At 42.1% G+C, this 21,533-nt stretch overlaps 1 pseudogene; it reads right to left on the reverse strand.

The window, feature by feature from the left end:
* Positions 1-19,171: 19,171 nt before the first annotated feature.
* LOC111816302 lies at positions 19,172-19,289 on the reverse strand (annotated as a pseudogene).
* Positions 19,290-21,533: the final 2,244 nt, after the last annotated feature.

Here is a 21,533-nt window from a genome sequence, read left to right on the forward strand (position 1 = left end):
TTCAGGCATATGAGAGAAAGAAAACAGTGAGCTTTTACCGACCCCTCAGAGGGCCATGCCCCATGGAAGCAAACCTCACTCCAGGCTCTGCCTCTTAAAATTGCCACCATGTCCTTACAGTGCAGTGGGCTGAGGAGCAAGCATTTAACACAGACCTTTGGAAAACAGCCTAGATCCAAACTACACCATGTAGCACATGAACATTTCAGCGTCATGATACCTGGATAACTTTTCTTCTTTTTTTGTAGTGTCTGGAATCAAACAGATACACCCCTGTGAAAATGTTTGCTCGCTGCAGACTGTGTTTCTCTTAGAGCCTTGCAGATGCTAGTGCCTTGCATTCCATACGACATGCAGAAATCCAAGTCTCCTATCCTGAGCCCAAATTGGTTCTAGCTTCCTTGTGCTTCTCATCTTCTGCCACTTCCAGCTGAGGAAGCATCTCTTCAACACATGTAAGCAATTCTTGTATTCACTAGGCAGGATGCTCAATGCCAGGTAACCAAAAAATGTCAGAAGAGTGTGAAAGCTACTGCCTGAAGCAATGGGCATGACATTATAGCACTTTCTGCAAATACATTCATGACCTTCAATAAAGCACTTATAACCCAAGGACAAAATATTGAGATGAATGGATGAACTCAGTAACGTAAATGGCTGTCCTTTACGGACTCAGCCAATGCAAGTGATACTACTATAAAAGAAACAAAGTTGAGTTTTGGGAAATCATATATAAATGATAAGAAAGTAGATAAAAATTTGTGATTTCCCCTCTATGTAAGAATATAATAAGAGCACGTGTTGCCTGAAGATGTGTGCACACAGTCCTGAATTACACTTTTATATCACTGAAAAATTGTAGGAATCACACATTAAAGAGTATGAGAAGAGTACAAAACTACATTAGGGGCCTTCTGTACAAAAGGATGTCATGCAGGTATGTGCAAAAATGAGGTGGAAGGAGCCCTGTGAAGGCCTAGGTTAGGGGGAAGGAGAAAATCAGACACTACTGTGAAGTACACATGTGCATAGAAACAAAGTGGAAGTTCTGCGCGTTCAGGGAATCCCGTTGCTATTTCTGCATCAGCGAGTGCCTTTGTGGACACCGCAGCACCACATGTGCACTCAGGAAAATCCAGGGTGAAATCCAGGCTCAGTATAATCAGTGGGAACCAATAAAGAATTTAGCCACATAGCGGAACCATTGGCAGATCTTTGCACAAATGAGGCTCAAACGTTTTTGCTTCTTATGCTTCATAGAAAAGTCTCTGAGGGGCCGGGAAGATAGCTTAGTAGAAGGACCCGGGTTCAATCCCCGGTTCTATAAAAAAAAAGTCTCTGCATTTGTCATTTTCAACAAAAAACGTTCCTAAACATTGAAAGCAGTTTGTCTCTTCTAGTAAGTAGCTATTCCAATTTAGTTGATTAATGAGTGGAGTTTTAAGGTGGAAATATTTGAAAGGAACCTGGGAAAATAATTCAGATTGTATTTTTGAACAAAGGACAAAAAAACCCAATACACAATGAAAACCAAACGTGGTTATAGCTGTTACGTGGCTAAAAACATTAAAAATTATATACCAGTGTAAACATCTGCAGCCTGACAAAAACTACTCGGCAATGCCTAAACCAGCAATGTGCTGCTGGTCGGCAAGCAGAGTGTTCTTTGAAAACCCCCTATGCTCATATTCTGAATTCTGCATTTGCAATCAAAGGCTGATCAGGGACCAGCCACACTTAGCTACACAGACTCCGCAGAGAGCCTGAGCTCAGGTGTGCAGCAGGCAGCCCCGCTTCTAGGGGGAGTGGCTTGGAGGAGGCCAGACTCCCCCAGGCCTCTGCGCTGCAGCCAGCTAGAGAGGAAGAGGGGTCAAAATGGAATTACGGCATCAAATATAATTCAGCAAAAATATAGTAAGGTTGAAGTATGATATATGTTGAATATATTATCTAGGTTTCAAAGGGACGGTAGAGAAATAACAAGCAGCAAGGTGTGAAAGCTTCAAACATTTTCTCTTTCCTTAGGGTCATGGTGTTTGTGTAGCACAAGGCATGTGGGCACTTCTGTTCTGCACTAGAGAATAGTGAGGAGACTGTGGAGGGAAATTTGTGCATCATTCATGGACAGAGAGTTTGTGCTGTGAGAAATAACCCAAGAAAGATAGAGGTGGGCGAGGAAGGGAAAGAGGTGGGGATTGACACATGCATAAATAAGAAAATGGTTTATACTGAAATAAGGAGCAAGGCAAGAATTTTTACAATCCACAATAAATTCTCTAGGAAGCCACATGTTCACAGAGAAAATGACCTTTAATGTCACAATATGTACAAAACGCATTCCAGGCTGATAATCTCTGTGTAGAGCATTTTGTCCCACGATTAAAGTGTACGTTAGGAAAATAACTTCCTGAAAATGAGATCAGGAACGATTTCTCAAGTGAGGCTCTCTATAGAGCAGACAGATATTCTGACAGCTGGTGTGAGCAAAACACTCTGGAGATGAATCAGGACAAACTCTAGGCTTTTCTGTTGTTGTTTTTTTTAAATCTTCGAATGAGAGCCGGACCAGGGAAGCAGCCTGATCTTTGCCTTCGTCCTGACATGCTCTGAGAAATGAGTGGATTAATGACACGGAAAGCTCATGTGCAGATGACAGTGTCACTAACCACTAAGTCGGCGTTATTTATATCGAATTTTCCAAAGTTGTGCAGTTTTCCCTAATCGTAAGCTGCTTAATCATCTTACATAACAATTAAAGTAAATCAGAGACCTATGGAACAAATATAACTTAACATGTAGATTTTTGATCTAACGTTGAAAGAAAAAAAAATCTTTGCCCTCATAAATATTTGTTTTCTGTCACTCAGATCATTACAGGAAATGGAAAGTAGAGATAATATGTATTTAAAATGTATAAAACATTTTATACATTTTAACTTAAGCTTCTGAGCATTCAGATAATTCTTCTGTGCCTTTTCATTTCATCTTGTTCCCGAGTGTCACAACCCTGTCATTCCCCACAGTAACAGGAGACTATAAGGATGCAGAACTTTCCAAGACAGCCCTGCCTCCCTCCTGAGAGACGTTCTTTTCCACCATGATTTGACCCTCGCAGTACCTCTCACTGTGTCTGTCCAGGAGGGGTGTAGGCCAGACTCATGGGCACACGCAGAACAGTCACACTGCCTTCTGGCCATCAGCACTTTTTCTAGTGTCTGTTCTGAAGTGTGCTCATGTTTGGAGACATAAAAGTGCACCTTATTATTCTTGGGTGAACTATTTTTTTCTCTGATTTATAGTTTCATATGTTAAGTCTCTGTAGGCCATCTTCCTATTTTAGACTATTGATGAGGAAACCTACTTACATATGGAAAATGACCAATTACATTTGCCACTCACCTAGCTATTTCAGTTATCACTAGACTACTGTCGGCGCTATTCATGCTTCGAAGTGAATTCCTGCACTACTATATTGTTTCAGCGTCCATTTGAATATGATTTTCACATTTGAAAGTCACAGTGAGGGCTTAGCTCCCTGTGCCCTACAACCGCCCTTGAGATCGGTGCTACCTCTGTTCTCTGCATGATACTTGGCAGCTATTTTCTCATCCATTCTGTTGACCTCCCTCTTCTGTGTCTTACTTGATCAACACATCAGGCCGTAAGCCACCCACCTTCAAAAACAACATCTCAGAAAATAATAATATGAATCTCCAGAATCAAATTTTCTAAAGTTAATCCTAGAATTTATTTATTTATTTATTCATTTATCTATTGGCAGAACCAGGGATTGAACGCAGGTCCTTGAGCTTGTCAGGGAAGCGCTTATTCTACTGAGCCATCTCCCCAGCCCCCCTAGAATTTATTCAGAAACAGGCCTCAAGTATAAATCAAAAAATGAAACACTACAAAAAGGGGCCGGGGAGATGGCTCAGCAGAATAAACACTTGCCTGGCAAGCACAAGGGCCTGAGTTCAATCCCTGGTTCCACCCAAAAAACAAAAAACAAAACAAACAAAAATACCCAAAACACTACAAATATAGGCAAAGGCACTTTATGAATTGTAATTCAAAAACCCACTGAAGAAAAGAATGCAAATGTTTCCTAATAACTTGCAAAAAGTTATCTTGGGGTGACTGAAAAATAAGGTGAATTTCATTTAAAAAAAAAAAAAAACTCCTTTTAGTAAAAGACACATAGTCATTCTTTCCCCTCAAAATACTCATGTTTCTCAAAAACCACTTATCCAATTGTATTTGACGCTTTCTAAAGCAGTTCTGGAAGTCCTGCTTTGCGAGTTCCTTTAGTTGTGGCTGCCTTAATATCCTCACTAGAGTTCCCTTCCTAGTGCCTTTGACTTGGTGCCAGAGTGACAAGACTTTGGTTCCAGATCTGGCAAGTAAGCTTGATGAGGTACAAGATGGTACTTTTACTAGCCTGCTTTTCTTTTGGATGACACGCAGCCACAACATGCACTGTTACAAGATCATACCTCCCAAAGAAACTCACTTTAGGGTGGGAAGGTAGATTGGTGGTCTAAGCGCTGGCCTGGGAAGCATACGGACCCGGTTCGATCCCTGGTACTTCATGCTGTGCCAGTCACAGAGTCTGAAAGTGGTGGAGCACGCCTGTAATCCCAGTGCTGGGGAGGCAGGGACAGCAGGATCACTACAAGTCTGAGCTGCAGAGTGAGACCCTGTACCTAAGAAAGAAAGAAAAGATTTTTAAAAAAAATTTAGAAGATAATCACTAAAGAAGAGGACCAGAGCAGGTAAGCAGTTGGCAAGCGGGATGGGACAAACTGAAGTGAAAGAGAGTATCTGAGGAGGGTTAAAGGCAATGTATCTTACTGGAACAACAGTTTTCATAGGTTGATCGTGCGTCATATCTTTAGAGTTCTTGACCCACACTTGAAAATATTTACATTGCTCCTCTGAAAATGCTCCCTTGCAAATTAATTGTTCAATCCAGAACAACTGTAGATCAAATTCTGCCTTCTTCTGTTTATCTTTACAATCACATCAAAGGACAACATACAAATCATTTTGAAAATGCAGCGGTAGATGCATCATAGTTTTAGAAAATATTTCATTCTGCTCCTTTGCTGTCCTGTTCTATTCTGCCATGTGTATTTGGAAATTGGAGTGAGCTTGGATGGTTTCCTGAGGGTCACTCTGACAGAACAAGAGATTAATGCCATCTATACTGTAAGGGGTTGGCTGACCTCACACCTACAGACTCAGCACCAGGAAAGCTGGATAAATAACATGTGTCAGTGTCAAACATTGATCAACGTATCATATGTCACCATAATCTATGGAGCCCTGTGCAGGGACAGCCGGGTTCTGGTCTCATGATGTGGCATCACAGGGTGTTTGCAATGAGATTTTCCTGAGAATTCTAGAGGTCAAGTCAGCCTCTGCTAAATCTAGTCAGAGGCCACCTCATAAGCATTCAGCACGGTGTTCTCTGTGTCTGTTACACCATATCCATATGAGTTATGTCCATCCTCTCTCCTCCCCTAATCCTGAGCAGTTAAAGTTCATTGACATTAGTGCATCACTGTGAGAATATAATTGTGTGATCAGACCTACACATGGCAAAGTATCCTGGACTCGTGTGCACAGTTTTCACTGAAGAAATATCTTCAGAGTATATAGCATGATAGGTCCTATGTAGAAAGGAATTGAGGCAATGATTCTTTACTGTGTCAAAGGGGAAAGGGTTCAAGAGAGAGAGAATGAAGAGGGAGGGTGAAAGAAAGGACAGGAAAAAGAAAATTAAAATGTGCTATGTAAGTGTACTAACTGCACATATAGAAAGTAAAAATTATACACCACAAACAACTGCTAAGAAAAATTTAAGAACTCCAGTTAATAATATTATGAACAGAAAACATTTCCATGTGTTTATGTGGATTTTGATTGCATGTGTTTTATCAAGGACAAAGGAGTGAAATAAGAGTTTGGGAATTTTTTTAATGTTGCATATGCCTATAATAAAGGAGCTAAATATCTGTTCTCACTGATCTCAAAAGGGAGAAAAGTGCTCCAGGTCATGTTTCTCTCTCACTTAATCTCTCTGGACCACAGAAATCCTTTTGCTCACTGAAGCTGTGAAGACAGGGTAGAGAAGTATCATGTTTATAGAACATAAAAGATCAGGAGTCCTGCCTTTCAGATGTTCATGGAGTTTGCTGAGCAATCCTGGTGCTGTACAAGAGGCACGGCTGAGTGTGAGCCGTGTGGATGCCAGGTGCAGTCCTCTTTGCAGTGAAATTCTCTTTTATCCAGTATGTGTGTAGAGTCTTCATCTTGTCTGTGTTTGGTGCTTAGAGAACTTTATGCAGGGTTGGAGGGTAGGGGCATTAGATCCTGTTGCTATTTTATTTGTTTGTTTGGTGGTCTTCAGATTTCACTGTCAATGTGTAAGACATTCTGATCCCTAACTGTCTTCATGTGACAAAAGCCTGGTGTCAAAGAATAATTTCCACAGTTTTCTAAAGTATCCTGTTATTAATGAATTTTCAAGTATGGTTAACCCGCTTCCATGGCAATATCTATTCTGTAACTTGTAGACTGAGCCATGAACATAATTCCCATATATCACTAACAACAGAACTGAATCTCACACACACAAAGAAAAACCCCTCCACAATTGCACCCATCAGATGGAAAAACTTTCCTTATCTGGAGTGTTTGGGAAATTCTTCCTTTGGTGCCAGGAATCAAATTCCCGACCTTGCACCCTGACTGCATTCTCTGGCAGTTCTCAGGCATGGTGTCACAGTCCAGGCCGTGCTGCCCTACAAGACCCATATGCTACAGGCTTGGTTCCCAGCTTGACACTACTAGGAGGGCATGGAAACTACAAGAGTTGGAGGCTGTGTGCTCTTCTATTTCCTGGGGTCAGGACCTTGAGGGAACCGTGGGAGCCCGGGAGAGTTCCCTCTGTCTTCCCATCTATAAAGTACCCTTTTGGGTCCTTGTATCAGTCCAGGAAGTTTATATTTGTAATTTTATGGGTAAATTATTGGAATTCCACCAAGGGAACTTTAATCTATCACTTCCAGCGCAACCCATGAGAGAATAAAAACACTAAGGCATACTTATAGTTATGGGGAGCCAAGGAGGCCTAAGTCTAGCCATGGCAATTCTGGATAAACAGAACAAAGGCCCCAACTCAGGGCCGAACACAGGTTTTATTCAGTAATGAGGGAGGAGTGGTTTGAGGATGAATGACTGTGTGAGCTCTGTGAGCTAGCCTAGGTAGGAGGCCTGCATTTACGTGTCATATGCAGAGAGAAGGATATGCTGAGAAAGTAATTTGCATGATACTATTGAGATAGTATCTAATGTTTTGGGGTCCAGTGCTTCAGCTCTGATGCATAATCTTTCAAGCCCCAGGAAGTCACAGCCTCTATCTTGAGCCTCGATCCCAGCTGACAGCATAGAGCATGGCTCTTTGTCCTGTCTTGAACTGGCTCACATTAAAGAGCAGCAGGTGTGGGTTATCAGGAAACACAGTGCCATCTTCAAAGGCTACCACCAGCACCTTGGCTAGACCAATATGCACTGCTTAAAGGCAACAGAAGGGATAAAGAAAAAAATCTTAGCCAGCTCTGTACATATCAATACATGGAATAGGGTCAGGCTCAGCCAAAATGGAGATGATTGCTCTTATTTCAAGAAGAGTCACTCAGGTGGTGCTCCACACCATCCTGTCCAGGACATGAGCAGCTCTGAACACTGCATGCTCCTCAACATGCGGTACCTCACCACCAGCCTAAAAGCAATCAGTCCATCAGACCTGACCTGAAACCTCCAGCCCCGTTCACTACAACAGTCCTCTTTGTTATCTTATTTTCTTAAGTGTTTGATAAAGAAATGGACGTCTGACTGTTGCATGCAACTTTTACTGTCCAGAAGTCATACATTTCAAAATACTTTCAGTGGGATACTCATAATAATTATCACAATATTTGAAAATGAAGTTTTGGGGACATGTGAGTTAATGGATTGTGGACTTGAATCAGTGGCCACTCAGACTCAAATTGGCGACTGCTAACAGGGTCATGTTGGGATAGAAAAAATTAGAAGGGGTGTCACAGCAGCTGGAAGCAGTTTTGCTGGAGCAGACACTCCTGTCTTCAGAATGGTGGGCAGTAGCCAAAGCTGCTCTGATATGCTCACACCTGTCCGCTCGTTTCCTGAGGACCAGAAGCTTTGTAATGTGTCTTTGGAGGAGAGTTGTACTAATTGAATATAGCTTAAAGAATATTAATTTGAAGTAATTATACATTTACCAAAAGTTTCAAGTTGGTACCTTTTCCCTGCCCTCTTCTTAAAATCGGAAGATGTTACCTAAGAGCACATTTCTGTGAACTGAACCTGATTGTGGCTTGAAAGTACTAACTGAACACAAAAATTCTTGTGTTAGTTTTCTAGAAATGTCACTTTCCTTCCATTTCAGGGTTCCTCCAAGGTCATTGGATTAGAGCTGGAGATAGAACTTTGTGGCACAGTGCCTGCCTAGTCAGATCAAGGACCTGAGTTCGATTCCTGGTACAGCCCCCTGCCCAAAAATAAGATATGAAGGGGTTAGTTGTTTTCCTGACATGTGGGTTATGTATTTGTGGTTATATAACATGTTGTCACAAAATCAAACAACTGAAAGCAGCATTACTCACAGCTTCTCTGGGGTCAGGAGTCTGAACGTCCCTCACGGTCAGGCCTTGGCTGTGCACTGAAGGCTCATGTGCAGAAGAATGCTCTGCTCTGCTCACATGACTGTGATTTGAATTCACCTCCTGCCAAGGTCAAGACAATTCCATTGGTAACTGTATACAAGCATAGGGATTAGTACCATACAACTGCAAACATGATGGGCTTCCTAAAAAACCCCACAGAAAAAAAAATAGGGGAGAAGAACACTTCTTAACTAAGTCTATGAGGGACTATTTTGATACTGAGAGTAGACAGAGACATTTCAAGAAGAGATGTGTTCGATCCCTGGTCATGCTTGCTGTGCTGGCCCCACCCTCGGGGTGCACTGAGCCAGTGATGGAAACCGAGCGTGGTGGGACACACCTGTAATCCCAGCGCTGGGGAGGCTGAAAACAGGAGGATCACTAAGTGTCTGAGCTGGGTAGTGAGACCCTGTACCAAATACATAAATGAAAAAAAAATCTATGTTAATGTTTTTGTGTTTTTGCTGTTTTGTATTCTCTTTAGACAGTAATAAAAACCTGTGATCAAGGTCAGGTGATCCATTGTACAAATTTGTTTTAATATACAGAATACAAGTGCAATGTGTAAAGGGAAAGGAAACCTTCTCAAAAGAGTCAGAATAACTGTCAGACATCACCACATCCAGATTTTTTATTGAAAAAAGTTTGATTAATTAGGTGTAGAAGGCACAATTTTCCCTTAAAATGGAACCTGACTAAAATCAAGTAGCATCCTACCATGACACAAAAGACTCACTTTCTCAACACCAACAATCAGAGAAAGATGTCCTTTTGTGCCACTTCTATTCAGCATTGTGGAGGCTGCCACGGTGGCTATGAGGGGAGGAAAGTAAGCAGAAGGCATCATATTTCTTATGATTTTCAACATGGAAACAAGCCCAGAGACATCTTTACCAAAAACATAATTTTGTCTATAAAAATCCAATGGAATAAACAAACATTTTATTAGACCCAAATAATAAGTACAACAAAGTTAAAATATATATAATCAATATGAAAAACATTTAACCTCCAACCCCAAGCATTAACAATAAAAAAAACCTCAGAAAACAATTACCTTCAAAGCAAGGAGGTGGGTGGGGAGTACATGAGGGGACCCTGGAAAGGTGGTGGGAAACGACCAAGAGGCCGAACGCAGGAGAGGTGGTAGGAAATGACCAAGAGGCCGAGTGCAGGAGAGGTGGTGGGAAACGACCAAGAGGCCGAACGCAGGAGAGGTGGTGGGAAACGACCAAGAGGCCGAATGCAGGAGAGGTGGTGGGAAACGACCAAGAGGCCGAGTGCAGGAGAGGTGGTGGGAAACGACCAAGAGGCTGAATGCATTCCTATCAATTTGCAACACAGATGTGATTATCATGCATTAGAAGTGTGTTCTGATCATAAAAAAAGCAAAGTAAAATGAGAGAAAGTTAAGTAAATAAAAATGCCCTATGTAGTCATGAGAAAAATAGGAGAAAAGTCAAAATGAGGTATGTGAAGGCGGCCAAGAAAAAAAATACGTAGGAATGTGACACATTTATGAGAGCATAAGGAAACAGGGCATCTAAACATGACACGGAACCCTGTAAGATATGCCACCTTGGAAAATGGTCAGTAAATGAAAAACCAGCAAATATCAGTCAGGTGTGGGTGTTCGCGTATGATAAGGGGAACTCTTGGATTTTTACAGCGAACTGCATGCCAGGGTAAGAGATGAGTAATAAGGGAAATGGGGAGTGATATGGGAACTTTCTGCTGCAACCTGGAAGTTGTTTTAAAATTAAAAGCCATCCTGAAGTGAAAAAAACAAAGTTAAAGTTTTGAACCTCACTGTTGAGCTTAATAAAATGAATATAAGCAATACTGTCTAGCCAGGGAGATAGCTCAGTGGCATTAGAGCCTGCCCGGCAAGCACAAGGTCCTGAGTTTGATCCCCAGTACCACAGTGATAATAGTGTTATTATGTATAATATAATATAGAATTATATTTATAATTATAATTATAATGATAATTGTAGCAATACTGTTCAACATTACCTCATCCTCACTACTACCCAGTAATAACCCTTTATTTTGTTTATTTATTTATTATTTGGTACAGGGTCTTGCTATGCAGCATGAACTCATATTGATTCTCCTTTCTGAGACTCCTCAGCACTGGCATGTGCCGTCGTGCCTAGCTTCAGTGGCTGGCATGGCGCGGGGCTGGCATGACATACAGGACCGGGGATTGAACCCTCGTCCTTGTGCTTGCCAGGCAGGCACTTAGACCACTGAGCTAGCTCACCAGCTCAGTATTAGCCCTTTTAATCCACTAAAAGTAATTATTAGTTTTTAAATTCTCTGCCATTCCCTTCTTTTGGTAAACTTACATTTACAAAACTTTGACCTTATATATGATTATAATATTACAACGAGAGCTTCAATCCCCGAGCCCTAGAAGTGGGCACACGCAGCACACAGAAGTAAAGGAACTTAGCAAAAGTAATTAGAACCATCAACCTCATGATACGTGTGACATCTCTTAACTAGAATTTCACCCAATAAACACAAAATTCACGTTCATTTTCAGTCTACATAGATCATATATTAGTCCAAATTGTTGTCCTTAAAACATACCTAAAGAAATTTCTTAATTACCACAGAATACCTGCTCTCAGATCTCAGCGGAAGTAAATTAGAAGTCAGTGACAGAAAGAAAATGGAAACACCCCTCAAAGCATGGAGACTACCTGGACATACAATAGCACGTGTGTAAATAAAGGCATTCTAGGTGCTGATTTGTTGCATGCCAATAAAGTAGAGCTGAAGCAGAGATTGGCAGCACTGAGTGTGTGTGCTAAGGAAAAGAAAAAACTCAACGTGCCACACTTGGCCCTTACTTATGGCTTCAAGGAGCTAATATAGAATCAAAAGACATTAATCTCCAGAAATTGTCAAATGCAGCCCTGCTAATATGGGGTGATTCCTTTTGTTCGCTAGGTCAGCAAACACATTGAATATTAACACCCCCAAGTAAAATCTTAGGCTATTACTTCTGTGTAGGAAAGATGTTCAAATGCATATGTATTGCTTAATGATACAAGGAGAAATTCAAGAGGGCCAAATGAAATGTTAAAGAAACATGAGGTGTCATGAAGAGAAAATAGTATCTACACAAACACATAAGGAAAAATGTACTTTGCAGGCCCTTCAAAGCCTGCTGTGCACCTACCACGGGCTCCCCGACAGCCTCCAGTGGAGCTGCAGCTCGCCCTTTGCTGTCCACATGAAGCTCCATCATCTTCACAGAAATATCAAGGAGACTTTTGCTAAGTGGAGACAGAGTAAATCAAGTAGCCCAGCCAATGCCTAAGGTTTTTAGGGAAGAAGAGACAACAGTGTGATAAGGTGCCTGTATGTCCCGTGACAAAGTGGCTGGCCTCTGCCTTCAGGGACTCTTGGAATTGCATCTAAATAAATTGGCTCCTTTCTGAACATTTACTGCATGTGCCATCTGATCTAGAACCAATATTCACATTGTTTCACAACACTTGGAACAACTTTTCCTTGTGGTTCCTAGGACAGTCTTTGTTCCTGTCTTTTATAACCAAAAGTATTTTCAAGAAAGTGATGAAAAGCCCAAAGACATAAAGTGTAGCATCTCTGTCTGCTAATAGACTTATTCTCATTCAAGTAGCTGATGAAGCTTCAAAAGATGAAAATACTTTAAAGGAATCTTGGAAAAAGATTTTTAAAGAACAGAAATAGATATCAACACAAAAATAAATATCTGGTTGTCTAGGATATTCACCTGACCAAAAATTCAACTTTATACTCCATTGTAAATCTTTTTTTTTATTTAAAATATTTATTTATTTATTTATTTATTTAGTGTGTGGCCAGTTCAGCCCACCAGGGTGCGGGCGGGCCAGGGCATGTGGTGCTGGGGGATTGAACCAAGGTCTCTGTGCTTTGCTTGAGCTTAGCTTGTTCTAAGTAGGTGCTTTAGACCACTGAGCCATCTCACCAGCCCTCCATTGTAAATCTTTACAACCAAAATAAGACATTAATAAATAGAACAAGGCAAGGCTTGAAGCGGAAGTGTGTCGTAGATTGGCAGAATGAATCCTTAACATGGCCACGCACTGTTCAAATGCTCTGCCTTTCATGTTTAACCTCAGAAGGCAGACGGAGCGCATTTGCGCTTTCCGCGACGGAGCCTGCAGAGAGACTGAGCTCAGCTGGGTTGACTTTGGCCAAGGCCTTCTTGGGTTAAGTCTAGCAGAGGTCACGCCCACTGGGTGCTCTGCCCTTGCGCTACAGAAGCCTAAACGTACCTGGACAGGCTCCTGATCTCCTGCCTTTGCTGAAGGATGCGGAATGCTGGTGGAGGTGTGGCATCAAATATAATTTAGGAAGGTTGTAGTAGTAGATCGAGCAGGAAGCTTGGCAGCATTAAATCTATCTTTACTCAAGGTGCAAGTCAAGCTAGCAGTGCTTTCTCTAGTTTACCTCGGTTTACTTTTACAGGTTGAGATGTTGTGGTAGGACGTAACTCAACTGTTAGCTTTGTGAGGTCCGAAGTGCTTAGTTACCGAGACAGATTCCTTAGTAGACCAAATCTTGTCTCTGAAGTGTTGAGATTCCCTCATATTTAAAGGAATATTTGTTAAGAAAGCTTGAGTTTTCTTATAGGATATTTTTTAAAACTTTCCCCAGTGGTTTCAATTCTGCATGTTCTAGGCTTCTGGAAGTACGTTATACTGAAAACTTGATGGCAGGAGCTGCACGAATTGTGGAGATGTAAGACCATACTGTATTATTAGTGTAATGAGCAACTTCTTCCTGGGCTTTCTCACTTTACAGATAAAATCTTGATTTACTTTCTTATGAGCTGACTACCTCCCTTTGCTTCTTAGCTATTAGGATTTTTACATTTATTTATTGTGTGTGTGTGTGTGTGTGTGTGTGTGTGTGTGTGTGTGGCCAACTTAGCCCACCAGGGGGCGCGGCTGGCTGGCATGTGGTGCTGGGGGATCGAACCGTGGTCCCTGTGCTTTGCTAAGCTTAGTTTGTTCTAAGTAGGTGCTTTAGACCACTGAGCCATCTCTCCAGCCCCTATTAGGATTTTTAGTGGAATTCCATGATTACTGTTTTACATTATAGTGAATTCCTATCATTTTATAGCATTTCATGTTAGTTTGAATATACATCTAACTGTATCATTTCAGAATCAAGGATGAGGTGGCTCCCTCCCTCCTGGCGGACCTACGAGGTGTGCTGGCCTCTTCTCCGTGAGATGTGAACATGACTCAACGCTTCTGCTACTTCTCACAGCCTTCTGGGTGGCAGCCCGTGTCTCCCTTGGCCAAACACGTGATCCAACCCTGTTTTCTTGTCTGTGTGCTGCCTATGACCGGAACACTTCAAAGAAATGATCTGCACACATGGCATGACACACGAAACCCACAAAGGCACATGTTGGTGTACACACATTTCAGGTGAGAGGCACACTGCCTCATGTGTCACACTCAGACACTCGGCCATCGCCTAGGATAAGGATGTCGCTCGTGAAACACAGACCACAAATTTCCTCAGCCTGGTGCTAAATTTCCTTCATCCCACGAGACTCTCAGACGGAGTTTATTAGGAGACAATCTGAAGTCTCAATTCATAGGGAGGAAAAGTATAACTTAGATACAGACATAATGTTTTGAACTGTATTTCAAAATCCACTAGAAAGGAAGGTGGAAATAGGAGAGATATTTGAAAATGCACGTGATAACAGCAGCTTTCTAAAGACTTAGAGAATGTTTTATGTGGAGAACATCTGCCCTGAATTTGGAAATATGACCAATACTATCTTGTAGATATAGTCCACATTTAATTATTGAATGGGAAACAATTGTATAGCTAAGTTTTTTTCTTCCTGATTCACCTGTTTAATTACACGAATGGCAATCGTTCAAATTGCCTCATCTGCCTTCACTGCAGATGTGGATGCAACACAAGCCTCAGAAATATGTCGCTTTCCTCTTTCACTATTTGACCAATTCTATGTGGAGAATATGGAAACTGGAATGACTTTTGGTGCTCCCCTACGATCATTTCATTGAACCAAGTTCGTATAATTCACTATTGATAGTGTTGGTTAGAAGTTACACCTGTTAACTCAGCATCAAGAATTGTAAGTCAAGAGCAAAGCCTGATCTCAACTCAAATATTTGATTCTTGTATTCTTAGAACCCTAATCTATTTAGGAATGTGAAGATACAAGGTGTGGGGGTACGTCCATCTAAAATACTAGGAACATAAAATATTCTGTTGTATCAACATGAATGTCGAAAATGTTCATCCTTTATCAACAGGTGAAGAGTGAACATGTAGAGAATGAGATTCTTTAATATTACAAATGGCCAAAGAAGAGGACCCAAGTACCTGTTGTCCTCACAGCTCAGGAAAGTGAGAGCTGTGGTCCAGGCCAGCTGTCTGTCCTGCAGATGCCAGAACAGCTGTGCTCACTAGAGCAGTGGATGTAATACGTAAAATTGCCAGGGATGGGGACCAGGGAGATAGCTCAGCAGAATAAGCACCTGCCTGGCAGGTGCAAGGTCCTGCATTTGATGCTTGGTAGAGAAAATAATAAAGTAAAGCTATGAAGACAGAACAAGAGATTAAGATTCGTTTTTGTAACTGTTCATGGAGGGTGTAGTCCAAGTGCTGCCCAGCACAGTGCTGTGGCTATGAATGGGGTGCTGTGGCCACAAGTGTGCAGTCTTCTGTGTGAGATGCTTTGTTAACAGCACATGCACAAGTCCTCCTTAAGCCTCCATCCATCCCTTAGAAAGCTTGCTCCAAAGCTGCAGCCCTTCTGAGATTCATCAGTAACAAAGGTAAATCAGTAACTTGGGAATTTATGACCTCTTAGCAGTATGAACGCTGTTCCCCTTCTGTTCCACAACAAGCTGAACTTAGTGATTCATGTCATCTGTACTGCTTTTTTCCCTTTTGGTGCATTCATTTTCTAAACAAACGTAAGGGGATTTTATCAATCAATTACTGCACATGAAGATGAGCTAAGGTTTTAATAAAATGTTTTCCTTCACCCATTTGGTATCTGACAAACTCTGTTTTGGGTATATTAAAATAGGAGTAGTGTTTAATGGTTTCCAGGGAAGGTATTTAATGAAGCTGAAACTCCATTTATGTGTATGTTACGATCTATGCCTTCATCTAGGTTTTCAGGATCCAGGATGGCTCAGTTAAGTTACCAGAAAATCCTGTACTCAAATACTGATGTCAAGCCCTCCTTGGACAGTATATATATTCCATTTAAGATAGAAAGAAGATATTTCAGGTCGAAACTGTATCACAAGGAAAACTAGAAAATGAAAAAAAAAAAAAAAACCACAGAAATTACATACACTTGAATTAACCTGAGGGTAAAATAAAAACATGTCTTGAGATACGTTTTTTTAAAATATTTTGAAGTAACTAAGATGAAAATATGTCCTACCAAAATACGTGGAGGCAGACATTAGGGACAGATTTAAAGTACTGATGCACGTGCAAAGAAAGGAAAGCTACCATGACACGCTGCTCCCCCGCCCAAGGGCCTGCCGAGCTGGTTCTCTCAAAGGAGGCTGTGCTAATGACGTTTTAAACCGATCCACCAGATGCATGCTAATGTAGGGAAGTTTCACTTGCTTGCTCACCCGGCAAATACATTAAACATTAATATTTCACTAACTACAAATGTAGGTAACTACTGTAACACGTTCAATATGAAATAAAACGTAATAAAAGGGTCCAAGTGCCTGTGATACTCGGAGACAGTGGCTTCCCCTGGAGGTTTGGGAATGCCATGGAAGAAGGTGTGAAGGGGCAGGTGGATCAATTCATGTGGCTACTTGGAAAACACCTCTTGAGGCCAGTCCGCCAACCTAGGTACCTCGCACAGTCCCTGCCACTTTCCTCTCTCTGCACCAGCAAGTCTTCATTTGCATATATGCAGATTCCATATAAGCTGCCTGAATGGTATGGATTGTTTTTCCACAGGTACCCCACCTACCTTTCAAAATGTGCCTGGGGACAGGAGTGGCTGTTCAGGTTGGTGTATGTTTCAAATGATGGGGAAGGGGAGGTGAATAGGAGCGTCCTCCTTCGTCGTTTGCTTGAGGACGTGCCTGCCCCATTTCACACGTGCTCATCCTGGGGCTGGACCTCACCTGCTAATGGCCAAGACCCTCAGGAGGCCAGTCTGCCAACCTAGGTACCTTGCACGCTCCCTGCTTATTTTCGATGTGAAGTTTTGGGGTTTTGTTCTTTTGCACTGCTTTTCTTCAGTCGTGTGCCTCCAAACCAGGGCCTCGTTCTTGCATCACCAGAGTTCTGAATGTCTTCCAAGGGCTGGGGAAACCCTTCGTGGAACAAATCCAAGATGCGCACAACTGCCCAGAGAGGACGCGCTCCTCAGTGAGCCCTCCTGAAATGCGTCTGGCTTGCCCTGTCCGTCCTGTGGATGCCCCCCTGCCCTGGCCTGCCCTGCCCCTGCCAGCCCCACATAAGACTGCTTCCACTGTGCTCTAAATCACCTGCTCACTTCCGGTGCCCTGCACTGCTCCACAGACACGTATTTCCTCCTGTATACGCCCTTGCTCTTCAATCTCACTGAAAGAATCAATAACAACACTCTAGGGCTTTAAATGTTTCTTTCCCGAGGTACATCTGGGAAGATTGGGATAACACATGGCTATGTCAGTTTTTATCTTTTTTCTTCATTGTAGAGTAGTACTGAGATTAAAAGAACAGGTTCTGGGGGACAATTCTTCACTTAAGCAAAGTCTGTATACCGACAGAAATAAATCATTGATGAAGAGAGGTAAACCAGGCATAGGCACATCTAAGCAAATGAATAAAAGATGGATGTCCAATAAATGCTCTAGGCAGCAATATCCACAGGGAGTAAATAAAACTGAATTTCAAATGCACAATGCACACAAAATCTATTCAAGGCAGCTTACAGCTTATCAGCTAAAGAGAAAAATAATTTAATATAGCATTTCTGTCAGGAAGATGACTTCATGCCTAGCCAAAGGAAAATTTCTTAGCTGAGTCCTGCATATAGGAGAAAAAATGCACTAACTGTGGATGTGAGTGGCGCTGCACAACAGGTCAGGCGAAAGCTTCTGTTCCTTTCCTGGAGAGCTTCTCCTCAAACGCAGAACTGGGCCGTCGGCGAAGGAGCCTGTCAATACGTTACAAGAGCTAAGTAAACTAATAAAACACGAAGCACACAAATAGTTGTGGTAGCCTCATCACTAAGTCAACATTTGCTGATATGAATTTTTTACAAGAGAAACATTGTTTGCCTCAATCATAATAAGCTTTATTGTTTTATGGAACAGTAAATAAATCACTGATTGTCTGACATACATATTTTCTCAGTTAGATTTTTATCTAATTGTTAAATAGAAAACTCTTCAGCATAGGTGAATATTTGTCTTATGCCACCCCAATGAGAAGAAAAATAGAAATAACAAATTAGCAAAGATTTCTTTCTTTCTTTCTTTCTTTTTTTTTCTCAGTACTGGAGATTGAACTCAGGCCCTTGTGCTTGCCAAGCAAAACACTTATTGTACTAAGCTATCTCCCCAGCCCAAAGATTTTTAATTTTTAATTTTAGTAAGGGTCTACAGAGTCTCACTACATAGATCAGACTCCTAATGACTCTCCTGTTTACAGCCGCCCAAAGATCTGGGATTACAGGCACGCGCCACCACACCCACCACGCCCAGTCTTAATCTCTGTTTTAGCACGCCCTGGGAGCAGGGCTGGCACAGCTTGCAGGGGGATGGAACCCAGGCCGCTGAGCTATTTGGCCAGCCCAATTTCTTTCATTTTGATCAAACTCCTCCAAATAATTTGTCATAGTACCTTGCCCATGATATTTCCCATGTAATTAGCACCTGTGCTAATCTGAAGTTATGGTGATGCATTACCACAGTCCTCCTCTATTCTTGTAGGATGGCTCTTCACACCTACTGAGTGCCCTTCTACAGATGTTCATCCTGATATCATTGCTGTGGGCACAGCAGCTGTCTGTAGACCGGGCTCCCAGGTGGGCACATGAGGACAGCCATCACGTGATCAATGGAGTTCTTACATTATGACTTTTAAGATGCACTGGTATTTGAAAAGTGTAAGCATGTGCCCTGAATTTACCTTTCTCTGTGAGTTCTTTTTTTTTTTTTTTCTGAACTGGGGATTGAACTCAGGACCCTACGCTTGCCAGGCAAGTGCTTATTCTACTGAGCTATCTCCCTGGCCCCTACTCTGTGAGTTCTGATTTCGCATGTGCTGCACAGCCAGGGTGCAATCGCTTTGTGCTCTGATGCATTACTGAAGAAACACGCTGAAATAACATTTCAAATAAGGTGACTGATCCCAATCACCTTCTCCCTAACTACTAGATGCCACAACGTAGGTGGCAACGCCTTCCCCATATGTGTGTTGCTGGCCCAATGACCTCTTCCATCCTTGTCAAGAGGAGTGCTAACCTCTACTTTCATGTAACGCACTCCCTAGCTGTTAGAGATGCTTGTGAACTCCCATCTTAATGGTTATATGCTACAGTGAGCCCCAAAGCTTTCCTCAGAATTGGGGTAACACTGTCACTCCAGAAACAGGGCACTCTCAGCTTTAGTACCACTTCCTGCAGTCGGCTGAGGCCCCGTTTCTCGTTGCAGTCCACACAGATTTGTGCCTTGCACAATGGCTTGCTGGTGATCAGCTCTCTCTGGGACACTAAGAAGTAATAGTTGACTTTCCCCCCAACCTACAGAATCCATGCATCCCACGTGCATTAGAGAACTGCAGAACAGTCCCATATTCACTTAGGGACCTCATGATACTTGCAAGACTTCTGGAAACTTGCTCTAAAGCTACCAATTAGCTTGCTGTAAAGCTACCGATTAGTAAGGGACAGAGGAGGCCAGTCAGGTAATGCCTTGGACCTCAAAAAAAGCTGTGGCCCTCAGAACACAGTGTTTCTCCCCCAGCTGTTTCTCTACAACAGCTGCTACTTGGGCTCAGCTTCTTCCACCTTTCTGCCCTGTGAGCTGAGCTGCCCTCCTCTCAGGAGCATCTTTGTGATACACAGCTTCTGTTGACCCCTGCATTTTGTCGTTTTGCCTTCTCTGGGTCTCACTTGACTAACACAGCTGACCTCAAGTTCCTTCCCACTCAGGATGCTCTGAATGAGTGGTGAATTTGGTAGCAATAAGCTGGACACCGGTCAGACTCAGGCCACTAGGACATATTCCAGTGTAAACAAGTTTCCTGTGAGAGGGATGCTTTCTTTGTTTTAATTTTTAATTCTATTAATATGTGTTTGTGGTTCATTCATCTGACAGTCATACTGGGGAGTGGTACCATGGACATACTCCAGCTTGCTGTGCCCCAATCCTTTCCTCTTCCTCCCCTCTCCTTTCCTCCTCCTCCACTTCTCCATCCCAGTTTTCATTCTTGTCAGTATCACTAATCTTAGCTCATGTTATGGCATATAATGTTTATATTAAGTGGGGTTATTAGGCTCTTGTGCATGGCTTTTCTTCATTTTACTTATTTCCCTTTCTCTTCCTCCTCACATATTATGACTTTTCCCTTTGAACACTTCTCTATTTTAGGAGATTCATCTCCTTGTTCCCATCTATCCATCCTTTATAATTCCCTTTGTACTTTGCCTCACTCAAATGAGAGATCCCATATGGCACTTAAACTTGTATGTCTGGTTTACATTTCTCAACATATTCTCCAGGTATATCTATTTTCCTACAAATTATTCAAATCTGTTATTTTTATGTATTTGGTGCAGGGTCTCACTATGCAGCTCGGACTCATAGTGATCCTCCTATTTTCAGCCTCTCCAGTGCTGGGATTATTGGTGTGACCCACCATGCCCAGACTCAGTAGTCAGCTCAGGGCACCTGGGGGTGGGGCCAGCACAGCATGTGGTGCTGGGGATCAAACCCTGGTTCCTGCACTTGCCTAAGCAGGTGCTTAGTCCCCTGAGCTATCTCGCCACCCCAAATATGTTATTCTTTATAGCAGAGTAATATTCATATTTTAGGTACCATATAGTCTTTTCTTTTTGAGACAGCATCTCACTACATGGTGTAGGCTGGCTTTGAACTTACAATGATCCTCCTGCCTCAGCCTCCCAAGTGTTGGGATTACAAGCATGTTCCACTCACTATACTTGATGACACCATGTTGTCTCTATCCAGTCACTTGCTGATGGATGTGCAGATTATTTCCAGGACTTAGCTTATAATATGAGTTGTGCAGCTATAAACATTGGCATGCGTGTGTCACTGTAGTACGATGTCATAAGATCTTTGGGGATGATTCCTAGCATGGAATCTTTGGGTCATATGGAATTTTTAATTTCAGTTCTTTATGGAATCTCCAAACTGATCTCCATAATAGCTGTACTATCCTACATTTCCACTAGTCTCACCAGCATTTATTACTGTTTGACCTCTTAATGATTGCTAGAGGGTGACATTCTTACTGGTTAGATTCTCAGGCATTGGGCCACCCACCGACATAAGAGATACCACATTATAAATCTTTCAATGGGTATATTATTTCTCCTGTAAATACCACATTATAATCTTTCAATGGGTATATTATTTCTCCAGTTTTCCACAAATATCATTAAAACCTGAATTAGTGAATTAGTAGTTCAAAATCTTTCACCCTTTACTCACCGTTTCTCTGGGTTGGAAACCTAGATGTCTGCCATGGCTACAGATGTCA

This window comes from Octodon degus, unplaced genomic scaffold (genome assembly GCF_000260255.1).
Source record: "Octodon degus isolate 3935 unplaced genomic scaffold, OctDeg1.0 scaffold00002, whole genome shotgun sequence".
Classification (NCBI taxonomy): Eukaryota; Metazoa; Chordata; class Mammalia; order Rodentia; family Octodontidae; genus Octodon; species Octodon degus.